The 15,946-nt window shown below is 40.7% G+C and overlaps 1 protein-coding gene across 1 annotated transcript in view; it reads right to left on the reverse strand.

Annotated features, from left to right (window-relative positions):
- Positions 1-15,946, reverse strand: part of LOC145404107 (beta-1,3-glucosyltransferase) — a 196,105-nt gene that overhangs the window by 102,424 nt on the left and 77,735 nt on the right. The gene's annotated exons all lie outside the window — the stretch shown is intronic.

Consider the following 15,946-nt stretch of genomic DNA (forward strand, 5'->3'; position numbering starts at 1 on the left):
AGCTCTTCACACCCTTTAACTACTCAACCTGTTTGTTCTTGCACTCGTTCCAGAGCTGTACATACCTTCTTGGTCTTACGGTCAGTTTCACTCAATTACTTTCTCAGTTCGTTATTTTCCTCTTCTAAATCACTTATTTTCTCTTGAGGGCTCTCTCCTTAGTGGTACTCAGCTCTTGCTTATCTTTTGTTTCACCTTTCTTTGTCTTTAAACTATCACTTTCATGTTCTCGATTACTGCTTCCATCCTTGAAATTCTAATTAATAATGCCTTTATTAATTCATGCATGTTGGTTTGATGGTCAGATTCCTCGAAATCACCACATTCGTCAACCATATGCTGCTCCGCTCTGCCTCCCCCACTTGCCAGTTTCTGCTCCCAAAGAGCATCCAAATGTTTCAAATGAACAGGTGAATCTCTCCACCTTTGACTTCAATCACCAACAGTTTAGAGACAGGATCTAATCCTACATAATAAAATTTGGCAAATTTTCAAGAGTCTTCCTGCAGATGCGTGTCGTCTTGTCTTATTTACGTGTGTGTGTGTGTGTGTTGAACACTTCTGCCTGCTGCATGGAGGCTAAAATTGAATGCATTGTCTTAAGTAATCATTGTCTTTGTCACTGATAGGGGAATGCAAGTTTTATTTTCCCTTTTTATTTAATTTCTCTAGAGGAACAGTGAGAGAAAAAGAGTGGGTGGGAGAAAAGGTGACAGATTATGTTGTGGTCTGTCAATGTGAGCTTTTAAAATGAAAAACATATCCCTACATACACAAGACCAGTTTGCATGGTACCCCTAATTTAACAAATGACTGCATAAACTGGGTACTGCAATGTACAATCACATACTGGGTAAGCATGGAGGGCCTACTGTATGTGTATGTCTTAGATGTAACTAATGTTAATTCTTGTTTAAAACTGCTTTTCTTAACATTATTGGTGTAAAATGGTGATGGGCAAACACTGAACCCCCTTTTTCCCATAGGTTATATACTGTACTATGTAACTATTTGTAACATAAGGAATCCCCTGTACATCATGTTTATTATAGTATTTTTTCTATGTCTGAACAGTTATATAGCACAGGCAGTGTACAGTATTTAGGTTTTAAAGGCAGTTAGATCCCTCTTGGGGGTGGTTTGGGAGAGTATTATGTCACTATCCATCAGTACTGTAAGGTGGCGTGAACTCTGAGTTTTGACGGTTATCTGCATGGCACGTTGCAATAAAAAGCACAAATGCAAAATGTTGTATATCAACACCTGCTTATGTGTTAGGGCTTTCAATGAATCAAAGTAAATGTTTCAGTTCACAACCATTTCCTTGTCGTAGCACCGGAAGTAGCGTCCGAGTTCATATCACTGCATGGTATGAATTCGGACACCCCTTGTATGACCCCGGACGGTCCTCAACTTATTCGTCAACAGTGAGAGGAGCATATCTGCTCTGGGTTTCGGACACCCTTCAGCTTTTAAAAAAAAGCACAATTGAAATCCTATGCCTTCAGGGGGATAAATGAAGTGAAAAATAGTACATTTATCTCATTATTGAAAAACAAAAAAATTAAATGCAACTTTGCAAGAACTGATTACCTGATCATTGCAGGAAATAAGGCCATGCATTAACATTAACATCAAACATCATTCGAAGTTTAGAGTCTATAGTAGGCTCCTGTAGAATCTGAATAATGTCCTCTTTGTGGTCATCAATAGTTGGGTTTATAAACATGTTTCTGGTGCCAGGGATATGATTCCAGAACCTGACATGGATTGTTGGTGTGGTACTTTCAATTACTGCAATGAAGTGTTTATATTGATAGGTTCCCTTTTTGGCTGCCTCCTTCCTTCTGGGCACACCTTCAAGTTTCTTCTCCAATTGATCAATATATGCCTGGAGCTGATCTGCAGAAACCCTGGTGCAGTTTGATTTAACATTTTATGGGATTCAGAGAGTTAGCTTGTCCTTAGGATGGTGCAGGAAGAATGCACCCAGTCTACCTATGGAAAGTTGTCCTTGAACCACTTAATAATTACTCCCCTCTGGTCTAAGTATGCCTGGATGAGGTAGCAGAGGTCCATTTGATCTAAAGGGAAGCCCCTGTCAGACAAAACTATGATACGCTTCACAAGGAGCTCTTCCTCCTCACAACTAATTGCTAGCTGCCCTCCCTGCTTCATACTTTGGATTTCAGCCACACGATCAATACAGAGTGTTTTTGCTGATGTTGTACTTTATTGCAGTTTCTCTAATACTTAATTTTCCTGTGCACACATCTTTAACTGCCTTCACAAAGGTGGATTTTGCAGGTTTTTCTTTAGCTTGCCGGCCACAATCCTTTCTTTTATATGGTTTAGGCATCACACAAAGATCTTTTTCATTCATTCATTCCCAGATGCCATGTATCCCAAATGGGGTGGCCAAGGGCTTATAGTTAATTGTTTTACAGGGAGGGGCATTAATCCTCCATCAACCCCACTTGACACGTAGGGAGAATGTTATGCCAACAGCATCTGGTGTTCCCAGGTGGTCACCCATCCAAGTACTAACCAGACCCAACGTTGCTTAACACTATTTACTGCAAAAGAAGGGAAAACATTTATGGTACAAACACAAAAACAAGCATTCTGTGCATGTCTGAATTCACACCACGAGGTAAAAAAAAAATGTAAATATTTTAAAATAATCACTGGTTCTGCAAGTTAATATAAATCATCAGCCATAATATTTACAAAGCCATATCACCGATGGTAGAAGAATAAAAAGCCATGGTCACTAATCCCCACATGCTTCTCATCTTGTCTGACTGCCAATTAAAAAATTGGCTTTTTAATCACCAGTTTAAAGGTTCAAATGTCACCATTGTAAACACATGCAAACTGGCAAAGATGCTGATGGTACCGTAAGTTACCTATTTATATAGCTAAAAATATGTGCTATTACATTAACTCTGCTATTATTACTTTCCACACAGTTACAACAAAAACTTTTTTTTTTAATGTTCAAGTTCACAACGCGTCCAAGTTCACACAGTCTTGCAGTACATCAATTTCTAGCACCCAATCAGCAGCTTTACACTATATACGAGAGAGTTTACTGTACAGTATCCAGAAAGCACTGTTATTTCAACCTAGTCAACAATTGTTAACATAATTCTTTTTACTATACAGTAAACCCTTGATATAACAGACTAATTGGGGGGGAGGGGCGGGTTGCTATATCCGATAATTTTGCTATATCCGAGGGTTGCTATTATCCGAGAGATTACCGAACGTAGGTCGCTATATCCGGGGAGTCATTCGGTCATACGTATGCAACCACAATCTAAACTTACTCTATGAAGTTTTACATGGAGAATCCAATGGTTTATAAAGTTGTACATGTAAATACAATATAGTATGAAGTTGTACATATAAATACAATACCTATACCAGTACTGTAATAAGAATACAGTATAATGTAGTACTGTTACAGTACACTTACTGTGCCAGGAGGGAATGCTGTTGAAGTACACTTCCTGTGCCTGGAAGTGATGCTGTTGTCACCATGGACTGATTCATGAACTTCCCCCGCATTTAGCGACCTTTGTTCCCAAAATTCGGGGGAAGTTCGGTCGCGATTTGGCCGTTCACTATATCCAAAATTCACAATACCGGGGTTAATTATATTAAGGGTTTACTGTAGTATGGTATTTGTGGCGACCATCATCCACTCACTTCATGTAGTGCTGCCTACTTCTTCCTTAGCCTTTATCATTCTTTTTCTTTGCCTGCCCTCCTCTCTTCCTATTTCTCCCATCTTTCCTGTCATTTCTTATTGCTTTTCTTTCCTTTACAGGTGGCTTTATATTGAGTGACAAGCCAAATGGTTTCCTGTAAACCAAGAAACCATTTACAACGCTGGGTGGTAACCATATTACAAACCATACATGCTCCCAACGTGTCAACAAGTGGGTTGGTGAAGGGTTAGTGCCCCTCCCCGTAAAACAAATAACTCAAAGTCAAATGGCCATCCCTTACTGGATTATGGCGGTCTGGCAATAGACAGACAGATAGACAGAAGTTTGTTTCAGTCTTCTGCCTTCCCACATGGAGGCATCTGGTGCACTGACAGACTCATAAGCAGCTGCTTTCCTGCCCCTTGACTCACCTCTGCACTGCACTCAAGTCCACTTCCATCCTAAGGAAACAAGTGATATTTGTTTGTTATCAGACAATACCCACAATGTATGTGTATAAGATGAGAATTAAGAGAGTGCTTATCTTCGAGACTAAGAAGAAGATTTAGGGGGTCAGTGTTGCTTTTTGCTGAGTTTTTATACAGTGCAGTGGAATCTCATAAATCGTGCTTCTAATCAGCAAATTCATAATATGCGGCAACATCAAGCAACAGTTTACAATATCAATAATCTGCGAAAATTATACATACTTCGCTACTGCAATCTTGAAGGTAGTCCCGGAGGATTCGAAGTCAGGTATAATTATTCCCCTGTACAAAGTAAAAGAATAATCACAGGGACATTTGCCTCTTAGTGTAATAGGAAAAGTATATGGTAGGATACTTATTGACAGAGTTAGGGAAATAACAGAGGAATTAGTTGGAGAAGAACAGAGAGGTTTTAGGAAGGGAAGAGGCTGTGTAGATCAGCTATTCTTTCTTAGATCTTTATTGGAATAGTTTCTTGAGAAGGGAAAGAAGTTGTATGCAGCCTTCATGGATCTGGAGAAAGCAGATGATACTGTGTTGTTATGTGAAGATGAAGGGGAGCTGCAAGGCTTGGTGGATAAGTTTGGGTGCGTGTGTAGGAAACGGAATCTGAAGGTGAATGTAGGGAAGAGTAATGTGATGGTCTTTGAGACAAGTGAAGTCAGTGAATGTATAGTGAGGTTGGATGATGAGGAAATGGAAAATGTGTGTACATTTAAGTACTTGGGGAGTGTGATGAGTAAGGATGGAAGTTTGGAGGGTGAAGTGCTTGAAAGGGTACAACAAGGAAGAATGGCTGCTGGATCCTTGAAAGCAGTGATAAGAAACAGGGAAGTGGGCAAGGAAATGAAAAAGTTACTACATGACAGTATTGTGATACCAACTCAAACATATGGAAGTGAAGCTTGGACATTGTTGGAAGGACACACTGAGGTAGTTTGGCCATGTGGAGAGGATGGAGGGTGACAGACTGACGAAGAGAGTGTATGTGAGTGAGGTGGAAGGGGGGAGAGGGAGGGGGAGGCCGAGGATGAAATGGAGGGATGGAGTGGAGAGCTATATGAGAGAGGGGGGTGTGAGTTGGGAGCAGGGCACTGAAATGGTGGGGGACAGGGCGACGTGGTGGTGATTTGTTTGTGGCCACCCCGTACAGGATTAAGGCGTCTGGCAATAGATAGATAGATATGACAGGGTGGATAGACAAGGATTGTAGAAATTATTAACCCCTAAACCGCGGGCTTGTTTTGCTTTGACTTGCGGCTCCCACGGGCATATTCACGCTCTGACAGACTCTCTAAAAATATTTGCCAAAAATCAGTTATTAGTCCCAAAATATTAAAATTACATATGCATATGGTACATACCTTCAACATTCTCCTGGGATGTTTGTTGAGCCTTCGTCGAGTACCGTAGGACTTGTGGAGACCTCTGAAGTTGGGTAACGAAGTCTCCACTTTGCACTTCCCGACAACCCGTAATATGATTACCACAGCCTGATATTATCACTAGAAACAGTATTCTATGATACTCAAATAGTTTGGAATCAAAAAAAAAAAAAAAAAAAAAAAAAAAAAAAAAAAAACACTGAAAGCGATGAAAATTACGAGGGCGTATGATCTTCCCACTTGCGATCGTTCGCCGCTGGTGTTCTGTTATTTATTATTTATAAAACTCCTCACACTTTATATTTCTATTACTATATAACACATATATATCTACAGTCTTTATCCATAAGTTTCCTTCAGTAATAGTAGTTTATTGTCACTGTAGGCATTCAATTTCTCTTTCAGTAAAATACGTAGCATTCACTTTCTCGTCCTGTATACTAGCATTGAGAGTGAATCTGTCACTTTCACCTTCACTCTCATAACTCATAGTATTCATACATGCTAGAGTGAAACTTTCATTTTCATTACTCCTAGTATATATACTCATATTCTTATAATATTACTCATTTACATTTCTATTTACATTCTCTATTTTATTTACATTATTTACATTTCTATTTTATTTACACTGTGTTAGGCACTTACACTTGCAGTAACTTATAAAACTATTTTCCACTGTTCACTTATATTTACATTCATTGCTTTCACTTGCTGTTTACACATTATTTACATTTCCACTTGCACTGTTTTACTCACCAGAAAGATCGCAGTCACTCTCTATCATTTGTCAGCCCTTTACCTCTTTCCACACGAAGTTTAGTAGGGGGTAGAGGTCACAGGGCCCTTTGCATGGGGCTAAAAAGCGGCAGAATTTGACAGGACCAAATCCGACATACTTTCACCTTGAAAGACGACAGTAAACTGATACTGGTGGCCTGCCTAGGGGAAGTGCAATACTGCCAACGTCAGCCTTGTGACTGCTGCTAATATATAGCTATGAAATGACTGGCAGGAAATCTAGACAATACATAATAAATTAGGTACTTCCAGGTGAATGTAAATATAACTTAGGCTTCTCCCTTCCCCCCTTATATATATTTTTATTACGAGAATAGATTATATGGCATATTTCAAGGGGAAATAAACAGCGAAAAGTAGCGAACGAGTGCACATGAGGTTCTGTCAGGTGATAATTAGCCAATTCCAGGTGTATGGCACTATCACTTACCTTACTTCTTTTTTGTATACAGTATATTATTTGGTATAAGAATAGGGCATAGGGCTTATTTCAATGGATGAAATCAGTGGAAAATTGCAAGGAAGATTTACTTAGCGTAGAATACAGTGTGGTGGCCTGCAATAATTAGGTAGTTCCAGATGAATGTAAATATCACTTAGGCTTCTCCCTTCCTTTCTTACATATATTTTTATTACGAGAATAGATTATACGGCATATTTCAAGGGGAAATAAACAGCGAAAATTAGCGAACGAGCGCACGTGAGGTGTTCTCAGGTGATAATTGGCCAATTCCAGGTGTATGGCACTCTCACTTACCTTTTTTCTTTTTTGTATATATTATTTAGTATAAGAATAGGGCATAGGGCTTATTTCAATGGATGAAATCAGCGGAAAATTCCAGGGAAGATTTACTTAGCATAGCACAGCCGGGCAGGCAAGAGGAGAGCGTAATGGAGGGGAGGTAGGGAGGGGAGTCAAGAACGGGGAGAAATGGCTAAATTGTCAACAATGGATGGGAGTACAGATGAGATTAGGAGTGCTGACTAGTGTTGGACATTGGCAGTACTGATAGATGACACAAGCCACCACTTGAAAGCCCGGGCGAATTCAATATAACACAGAATCGCAAAAGTGACGCCCCGCAGTATGATCCCTTGCTCCCAAGCGTCACGAAAGTGACGTCCTGCGGTTAAGGGGTTAAGAATATATGGAGTAGACGAGAAGTTGTTGAAGGCTGTGAAGAGTATGTATGAGAGTGCTAAGGCTGCAGTGCATGTGGGTAGTGAACAAGTGAATTTTTCTCTCTGAAGGTTGGATTGAAACAAGGATGTGTCATGTCTCCATGGTTGTTCAATCTGTATATGGATGGGGTTATAAAGAGATGCAATGTAGGGCAATGGATGTTGGAGTGGCCCTAGTGAGAGAGGACAGTGTTTGGAAACTCCATGTATTGTTGTTTGCAGATTATACTGTGTTATTAAGTGAAGACAAAGGGGAGCTGCAAGGTTTGGTGGATGAGTTTCGGAGAGTGTGTAGGAAACAGAATCTAAAGGTGAATGTGTGGAAGAGTAAAGTGATGGTCTTCGAGAGAACTGAAGTCAGAGAATGTACAGTGAGATTGGATGGGGAGGAAATGGAGAATGTGAGTGCGTTTAAGTACTTGGGTAGTGTGATGAGTAAGGATGGAAGTTTACAGGGTGAAGTGCTTGACAGGGTGCAGCAGGGAAGAAAGGTTGCTGGTTCCTTGAAAGCAGTGATAAGAAACAAGGAAGTGAGCATGGAAGTGAAAAAGCAACTACATGACAGTATTGTGATACCAACTCTAATGTATGGAAGTGAAGCTTGGACCTTGTTGGAGGGACACAAGTCAAGAGTGAGAGCTGTGGAAATGAGTTTTTTGAGAGGAGCATGTGGAGTTACATGGAGAGACAGGCTGACAATGAGGAAGTGAAGGAGCATTGTGGTGTGGATGTGGATGTGATAGGAAGCATTAGGAGAAACACATTAAGGTGGTTTGGCCATGTGGAGAGGATGGAAGGTGGGAGACTGATAAGGAGAGTGAATGGGAGTGAGGTGGAGGGGGGAGAGGGAGGGGAGGCCAAGGATGAGATGGAAGGATGGAGTGGCGAGATATTTGAGAGAGGGGTGTGTGAGCTGGAAGCAGGGCAGTGAAATGGCGGGGGACAGAGTGACTTGAAGGCAATTTGTTTGTTGCCACCCCATATGGGATTAAGGCATCTGGCAAAAGACATAGATAAAATCTTAAAAGCGAAGGTTTTCCGATGGATTTTTGAACACCTGTTATGCTATGTTTGCACAAGTGGTAGTTTCTTAATAAGTAAAGCTGTCTAAAATGAGATTTTCCTCTCTGCATCTGGGAGGCTAATTTTAAACAATATAAAGATCTGGGACGAGTTGCCAGACGATGCCAGATCAATTAACACCAGCAGTGTTTACTTATTTTCCCTGCGGTTTTTAACTCCGATGGAGTGTTGGTTGAATGTAAAGATTGTTGTTCCTCTTGATATCCATAACTGTGGTAAAGTGGCTTCCATCGGTATGCTATCTAAGCTTACCTCCCTGTGTGGATGTGGGCCAAATAAAACTTGCCTTGTGAAACCGACGACACTCACTCCACTTACTTGCAGACCAGCCTGCTTTCCTCACCTTAATATCCCATAATTTCCTTTTTGGTGGATCAAGAGGGAGTCGGAGAAGTCGCACAGAAGGTCTATCAGTGTTACTGCACCCAAATGCAGCACAATCAAACCATTAATAAGGGGAATAAGCACTGGTAAAAAAAACACAACATGGTGGAATGAAGTGGTGAGAGAGGCTGTGGCACAAAAGAAGAAAGCATATAATGAGTGGATGAGAAACAGGGGCGTCAAAGAAGTTGAGAGATGGAAGAGAGAGCTGTATGTAGAGAGGAAAAGAGAGGTGAAAAGATTAGCAGGAGAGAGTAAGACGAGAGTGGATGAGGAATTTGGAAGGAATATGAATGTAAAGTGGAGAGAATGTAAGAAAATGTTCTGGAAAGAGGTAAAGAGAGTTAGACAGGGTGCCAAAGAAGTTGGCTGGGGAGTGAAAGATAAAAATGGTAGATTACTAGTGAAGAAGGGAGAAAAAGTGAGTAGATGGAAAGAACACTTTAACAATAGGATAGGAAAACCCACACTGGCAGATGAAAAAAGATGTATTCCAAACAGATGTAATTAGTTTCTTGGAAGAAAAATTACCTAATTGTAACATTGATCTCGGCATGCCACATGATGTCTTTCTCCAACTTATTAGCCTGTGTGTGCAGTGTAATGCATTTTCTTTTGGTGATCAGTTTTTCATGCAAAAGTCTGGTATGGGTATGGGCTCGCCCCTCTCTCCAATTCTTAGTAACCTGTACATGGAATATTTTTAATCCAACCTTACCACCATATCTCCTCAAAACTTAATTTGGTATAGGTATGTTGATGATGTGTTTTCATTTTGGCCAGACATATACGCTAACTTTGACGATTTCCTTACAAAATTAAATGCACTGGTTCCCTCAATTAAATTTAAAGTTGAATGGGAAAATAATGGTTCCCTTCCATTTTTAGATGTATGTGTGCACAGGGATGAACTTGGGACACTTAGCTTTTCGGTGTACAGGAAACACCCAGTGCAATTTGTATATACATTATTATTCATATCACCACAGTTCCACTAAAATGTCAGTTATTTCTTCTATGTTCCTTAGAGCACTCAGAATTAGTATTCCCCAACATCTGGATACAGAAAATGCCAAGTTATGGAAAATATTTTTAGATCTAAAATATCCCAGTTGGTTTATAAGGCAAGCATACTTTACAGCCAGAAAAGCCTTTTTTGTACCTAAACCAACATCACAAAGTCAGCAAAATAAGCCATACATCACGGTTCCGTATGTGTCAAATCTTAGCTTGGTGAAGTCTGTGAGTCATGATTTGGATGTAAACATTGCATTTAGATATACTTCCACCTTAAGATCAATGCTGGTAAAGAATAAACCCATTAGTAACAAAAAGGCAGGGGTATACAAAATTCCATGTAGAGACTGTGATTTGGTTTATATTGTGAAACTGGAAGGGATTTGAACACTTGCATTAACCCCTACACCGCGGGCTTGTTTACCAATGACTTGCGTGTCCCTCGGGGTTATTTGGGCTCTGACAGACTCTCAAAAAATATTTGCCAAAAATCAGTTATTAGTCCTAGAATAATAAAATTACATATGCTTATGGCACATACCTTCAGCTTTCTCCTGGAATGATTGTTGAGCCTTCGTCGGTTACCGTAGGACTTGTGGAGACCTCTGAAGTAGGGTAACGAAGTCTCCACTTTACACTTCCCGACAACCCGTAATATGATTACCACAGCCAGATACAAACACTATAAACACTATTCTACAATTTTCAAGTAGTTTGGGATCCATACTCAAAAAAAAAAAAACACTGTGAAAGCAATGGAAATTACGAGCGCATCTGATCGTCGCACTGGCACTAGTTCGCTCTTGGTACTCTGTCATTTATTATTCATAAAACCCCTCACACTTTATATTTCTATTACTATATAACACTTATATATATCAACAGTCTTTATCCATAAGTTTCCTTCAGTAGTATTAGTTTATTGTCACTGTAGGGATTCAATTTCTTTCAGTAAAATACGTAGCATTCACTTTCTCGTCCTGTATACTGGCACTGAGAGTGAATGTCACTTTCATCTTCACTCTCATAACTCATAGCATTCAGACATGCTAGAGTGAAACTTTCACTTTCATTACTCCTAGGGTATATACTCGTATTCTTATAATACTACTCATTTACATTTCTGTTTACGTTCTCTATTTTATTTACGTTGTTTACATTTCTATTTTATTTACAGTGTGTTATGCACTGTCACTTGAAATAACTTATAAAACTATTTTCCATTGTTCACGTATATTTACATTCATTACTTTCACTTGCTGTTTACACATTATTTACACATTATTTACAATTCCACTTGCACTGTTTTACTCAATAGAAAGATCGTAGTCACTCTTTTATCAATTGTCAGCCCTTTACCTCTTTCCACATGAGGTTTAGTAGGGGGTAAAGGTCACAGGGCCATTTGCATGGGGGTGAAAAAAGGCCTTGAAGTCAGCAAGTAGAAACATACGTACCCTCGCTTCGGAAGATGAGAGTAAACTGATAACGGAGGGCCAGGGTGGAGGCCTGCTTAGGGGTTATTCTGAGTTACCAATATTAGTTCTTGAAACAGCTAAGTCTAGCACTGAAATGATTGGCAGGAAATCTAGACAATACATTATAAATTTGGTAGTTCCAGGTGAATGTAAATATCACTTAGGCTTCTCCCTTCCCTCCTTACATGTATATTTATTACGAAAATAGATTAGAGGCCTACTTAGGAGATATATATTCAGAGCTACCAATGTTAGATCTTGAAACAGCTTTGTTTAGCACTGAAATGATTGGCAGGAAATCTAGACAATACATTATAAATTAGGTAGTTCCAGGTGAATGTAAATATCACTTAGGCTTCTTCCTTCCCTCCTTACATGTATATTTATTACGAAAATAGATTATACGGCATATTTCAAGGGGAAAAAAACAGCGAAAATTAGCGAACGAGTGCACATGAGGTGTTGTCAGGTGATAATTAGCCAATTCCAGGTGTATGGCACTCTCACTTACCTTATTTCTTTCTTGTATATATTATTTGGTATAAGAATAGGACATAGGGCTTATTTCAATGGATGAAATCAGTGAAAAATTCCAGGGAAGATTTACTTAGTGTAGCACGGCCGGGCAGGCGAGAGGATAGGGTAATGGAGGGGGGGTAGGGAGGGGAGTCAAGAACGGGGAGAAATGGCTAAATTGTCAACAATGGATGGGAGTACAGATGAGATTAGGAGTGCTGACTAGTGTTGGACATTGGCAGTACTGATAGATGATACAAGCCCCCACTTGCAAGCCCGGGTGAATTCAAAATAACATAGAATCACAAAAGCGACGCGCAGCGGTATGATCCCTTGCTCCCAAGCGTCACGAAAGTGACGCCCTGAGGTTAAGGGGTTAAGGAACACAAGTATGCTTGTAAGATAGGCAACATAAATAACGCAGTGTATGTTCACTCTTCAGAAAATGACCATAGAATCGACTGGAATTCTAGCCAAATATTGTACAAATGTAGTAACTATAAGAAACATAGGATTGTGGAAGCTGTATGTATAAAGAGATATAATAATTTTAACCATAGTGAAGGAATGTATAAATTAGATCCGGTGATGAGAGGATTAGTGGCAAGGTCCTTGCCGCCTCTTGTAATCCCTCACTCAGGTCGTGGACAGAGTAGAGGGAGAGGCTGGTGAGGTCACATCAGGTGTGGTTGGGAAAACATGTCCTCACCCGGCATATAAGCAGCTTCTCAGCATTTGTATGAACCACTCTTGGTCTGTAGATCCAATGAAGAAGGCAACAGCTGTTGCCGAAACTGTTTGGAATACATCTTTTTTCGTCTGCCAGTGTGGGTTTTTGTATCTTATTTCATGGTCACGATAGTATGACTCTTCAGCCGACACTTTAACAAATTGTTGAACATAGAGAATGAAAGTAATGCAAGTATAAGCGGCTGGGGAATGGCTGGGAGACAGAGGGATGTGAGAAGAGAGGAAGAAATCGGTAGGATGGAAGTTGTAGAAGCGATGAAGAATGTTAAAAAGGGGAAATCCCCAAGAATTCATGGAATGTGTGGTGAAATGCTGAAGTATGGGGGAGAGATAGCAGTAGCATGGATGTGGAAGATGTGCAGATTGGCCTGGGAGGAAGGCAGAGTCCCAGATAATTGGAAGTCAGGTATAAATATTCCTCTGTACAAAGGAAAAGGGGAAAAAGAAGTATATGGTAATCATAGGAGCATTTGTCTTCTTAGTGTAATGGGAAAAGTATGTGGTAGGATACTTACTGAGAGTTAGGGAAATAAGAGGAATTAGTTGGAGATGAACAGGGAGGTTTTAGGAAGGGAAGAGGTTGTGTAGCTCAGATATTCATTCTTAAATCTTTACTGGAAAAGTTTATAGAGAAGGGAAAGAAGTTGTATGCAGCCTTCATGGATTTGGAGAAAGCATATGACAGGGTGGATAGATGAGGACTGTGGAAGTATTAAGAATATATGGAGTAGATGGGAAGCTGCTGAATGCTGTGAAAAGTATGTATGAGGGTGCTAAGGCTGCAGTGAGTGTGGATAGTGAACTGAGTGAATTTTCTATTTGAAGGCTGGATTGAAACAGGGATGTGTCATGTCTCCATGGTTGTTCAATCTGTATATGGATGGGGTTATAAAAGAGATACAAGGTAGGGCAGTAGATGTTGCAGCGGCCCTAATGAGAGAGGGCAGTGTTTGGAAACTCCCTGTACTGTTGTTTGCAGATGATACTGTTTTGTTAAGTGAAGACAAAGGGGAGCTGCAAGGCTTGGTGGACGAATCTGGGAGAGTATGTAAGAAACGGAATATAAAGGTGAATGTAGGGAAAAAGTTATCGTCTTCGAGAAAGGTGAAGTCAGTGAACATACAGTGAGGTTGGATGAGGAGTAAATGGAAAATGTGAGTGCATTTAAGTACACTCAATGTAGTGCTGCTCTCGGGTGTCTGCCCTGTCCTCTCCTCCATCCTTCTTTCCTTCCATCTTCTTCTATCTTTCTTTCCTTCATTCTTTCCTCATCCTTCTGCCTACGGGTGACTTTACACTCCTTCTTCTGTCTTTCATTCCTTCATTCTTTCCTCTTCCTTCTGCTTGTGGGAGACTCTACACTGAGTGACAAGCCAAATGGTTTCCTGTACACCAGGAAACCATTTACTACGCTGGGTGGTAACCATATAACCAAATTTTGGCGCCTGGTGGTTTAGTGGGTAATTATTGTGCTCCAATTGGATTGAACCAGTGAAAGTTTATATCCAAGGGGTGGTTGGGGTTTATTGCTCACATAATGCCACTCAGGGATGAGTGAGGTTGGTCACTCTCATCTTAAATGTCAGGACCAACTGCCTAACCCTAGGCTCCTACGCTCCTCATGGGGCAACGTAGGATTGGATGATGGATTGATGGATGGATAGATTTAAGTACTTGGGTTGTGTGATGAGTAAGGATAGAAATTTGGAGGGTGAAGTGCTTGAAAGGGTACAACAAGGAAGAAAGGTTGCTAGTTCCTTGAAAGCAGTGATAAACAGGGAAGTGAGCATGGAAGTGAAAAAATTACTACATGAGAGTATTGTCATTCCAACTATAACACATGGAAGGGAAGCTTGGAGCTTGTTGGAGGGACAGAAGTCAACAGTGAGAGCTGTGGAAATGAGTTACTTGAGAGAAGCATGTGGAGCCACATGGAGAGACAGATTGACAAATGAGGAAATGAAGGATCATTGTGGTGTGGATGTGGATGTGATAGGAAGCGTTAGGAGAAACACACTGAGGTGGTTTGGCCATGTGGAGAGGATGGAGGGTGAGAGACTGATGAGAAGTGTGTATGTGAGTGAGGTGGAGGGGAGGAGAGGGAAGGGGAGGCCAAGGATGAGATGGAGGGATGGAGTGGAGAGGTATATGAGAGAGGGAGGTGTGAGCTGGGAACAGGGCAGTGACATGGCAAGGGAGAGGGTGACATAGAGGTGATTTGTTTGTGGCCACCCTTTACGAGATTACGGCGTCTGGCATTAGACAGATAGATAGATCCCCCCCCCCCCATTTTGCAGTTACCAGCAGTTTGATTTGTCAGCATTAAAATCTGGCATTCATCTCAGTGTTTACATATGTTGAGATAAGGATTAAAATGGAAATCTTCAGTAGCTCAGATTAACAAAATTAAAGCAATATTTTACTGATCAAACAATTATGTACCACAGCAGGCGACGAGATGTATTTTTAGATGAATCTGCAGTCAGCTGACTCAGCCAGCACCCAGGCTGTGAGGCGTCTGCACGAAAATGCCACCACGTTGGCCAACCAATTGACAAGCTGCTGAAAATATTGACTGTCCAGTCCCTCTACAGGGGCTCTGTTAATTACTAAACCGATCATATTCATGCATAGCACTTACTCTAAGTCAATTACAGCCCTTCCCTCCCACACCAAGCATAAAGGGCATGCATACGCGAGAGCCCAGCCCCCTGGATCCTGCTCGTGTCTCCTCTCAGTTGACGTGTGGTTCCAGTGTGCTGTCCATTTTTTTTTTTTTTTTTTTTGTATTTCCTCCACCTGCTCAGTTTTTGCTACAGCCAATCATAACCCTCCTCAGCCTACAACTTCTTCGAGGAAGGGGAACAAGGAGAACAAGCCAACATTAACTTACACCCAGAAATTAGATGTAATAAGGAGGAACCCCTCCCCCCTCCCCTGCCCATTCAAGCAATGTCGTCAGTCATAGTCCGGTAAGAATCTTACAATTTGTTAATTTCCATTAAATGCTTTACTAATTTCTTTTCCAGGCTGTTAGAGTTCACTGGTGACCAGTTTGATGCTGGTTTGGGGGTAAGGGGGGCAACTTTTCCAAAATGACAGACTTACAAATAATTTTTCCTGTATGATTGGTTATTTCTAAATCA

This window comes from Coenobita brevimanus, chromosome 62 (genome assembly GCF_032717465.1).
Source record: "Coenobita brevimanus isolate Jiangsu-jjx chromosome 62, ASM3271746v2, whole genome shotgun sequence".
Lineage (NCBI taxonomy): Eukaryota > Metazoa > Arthropoda > Malacostraca > Decapoda > Coenobitidae > Coenobita > Coenobita brevimanus.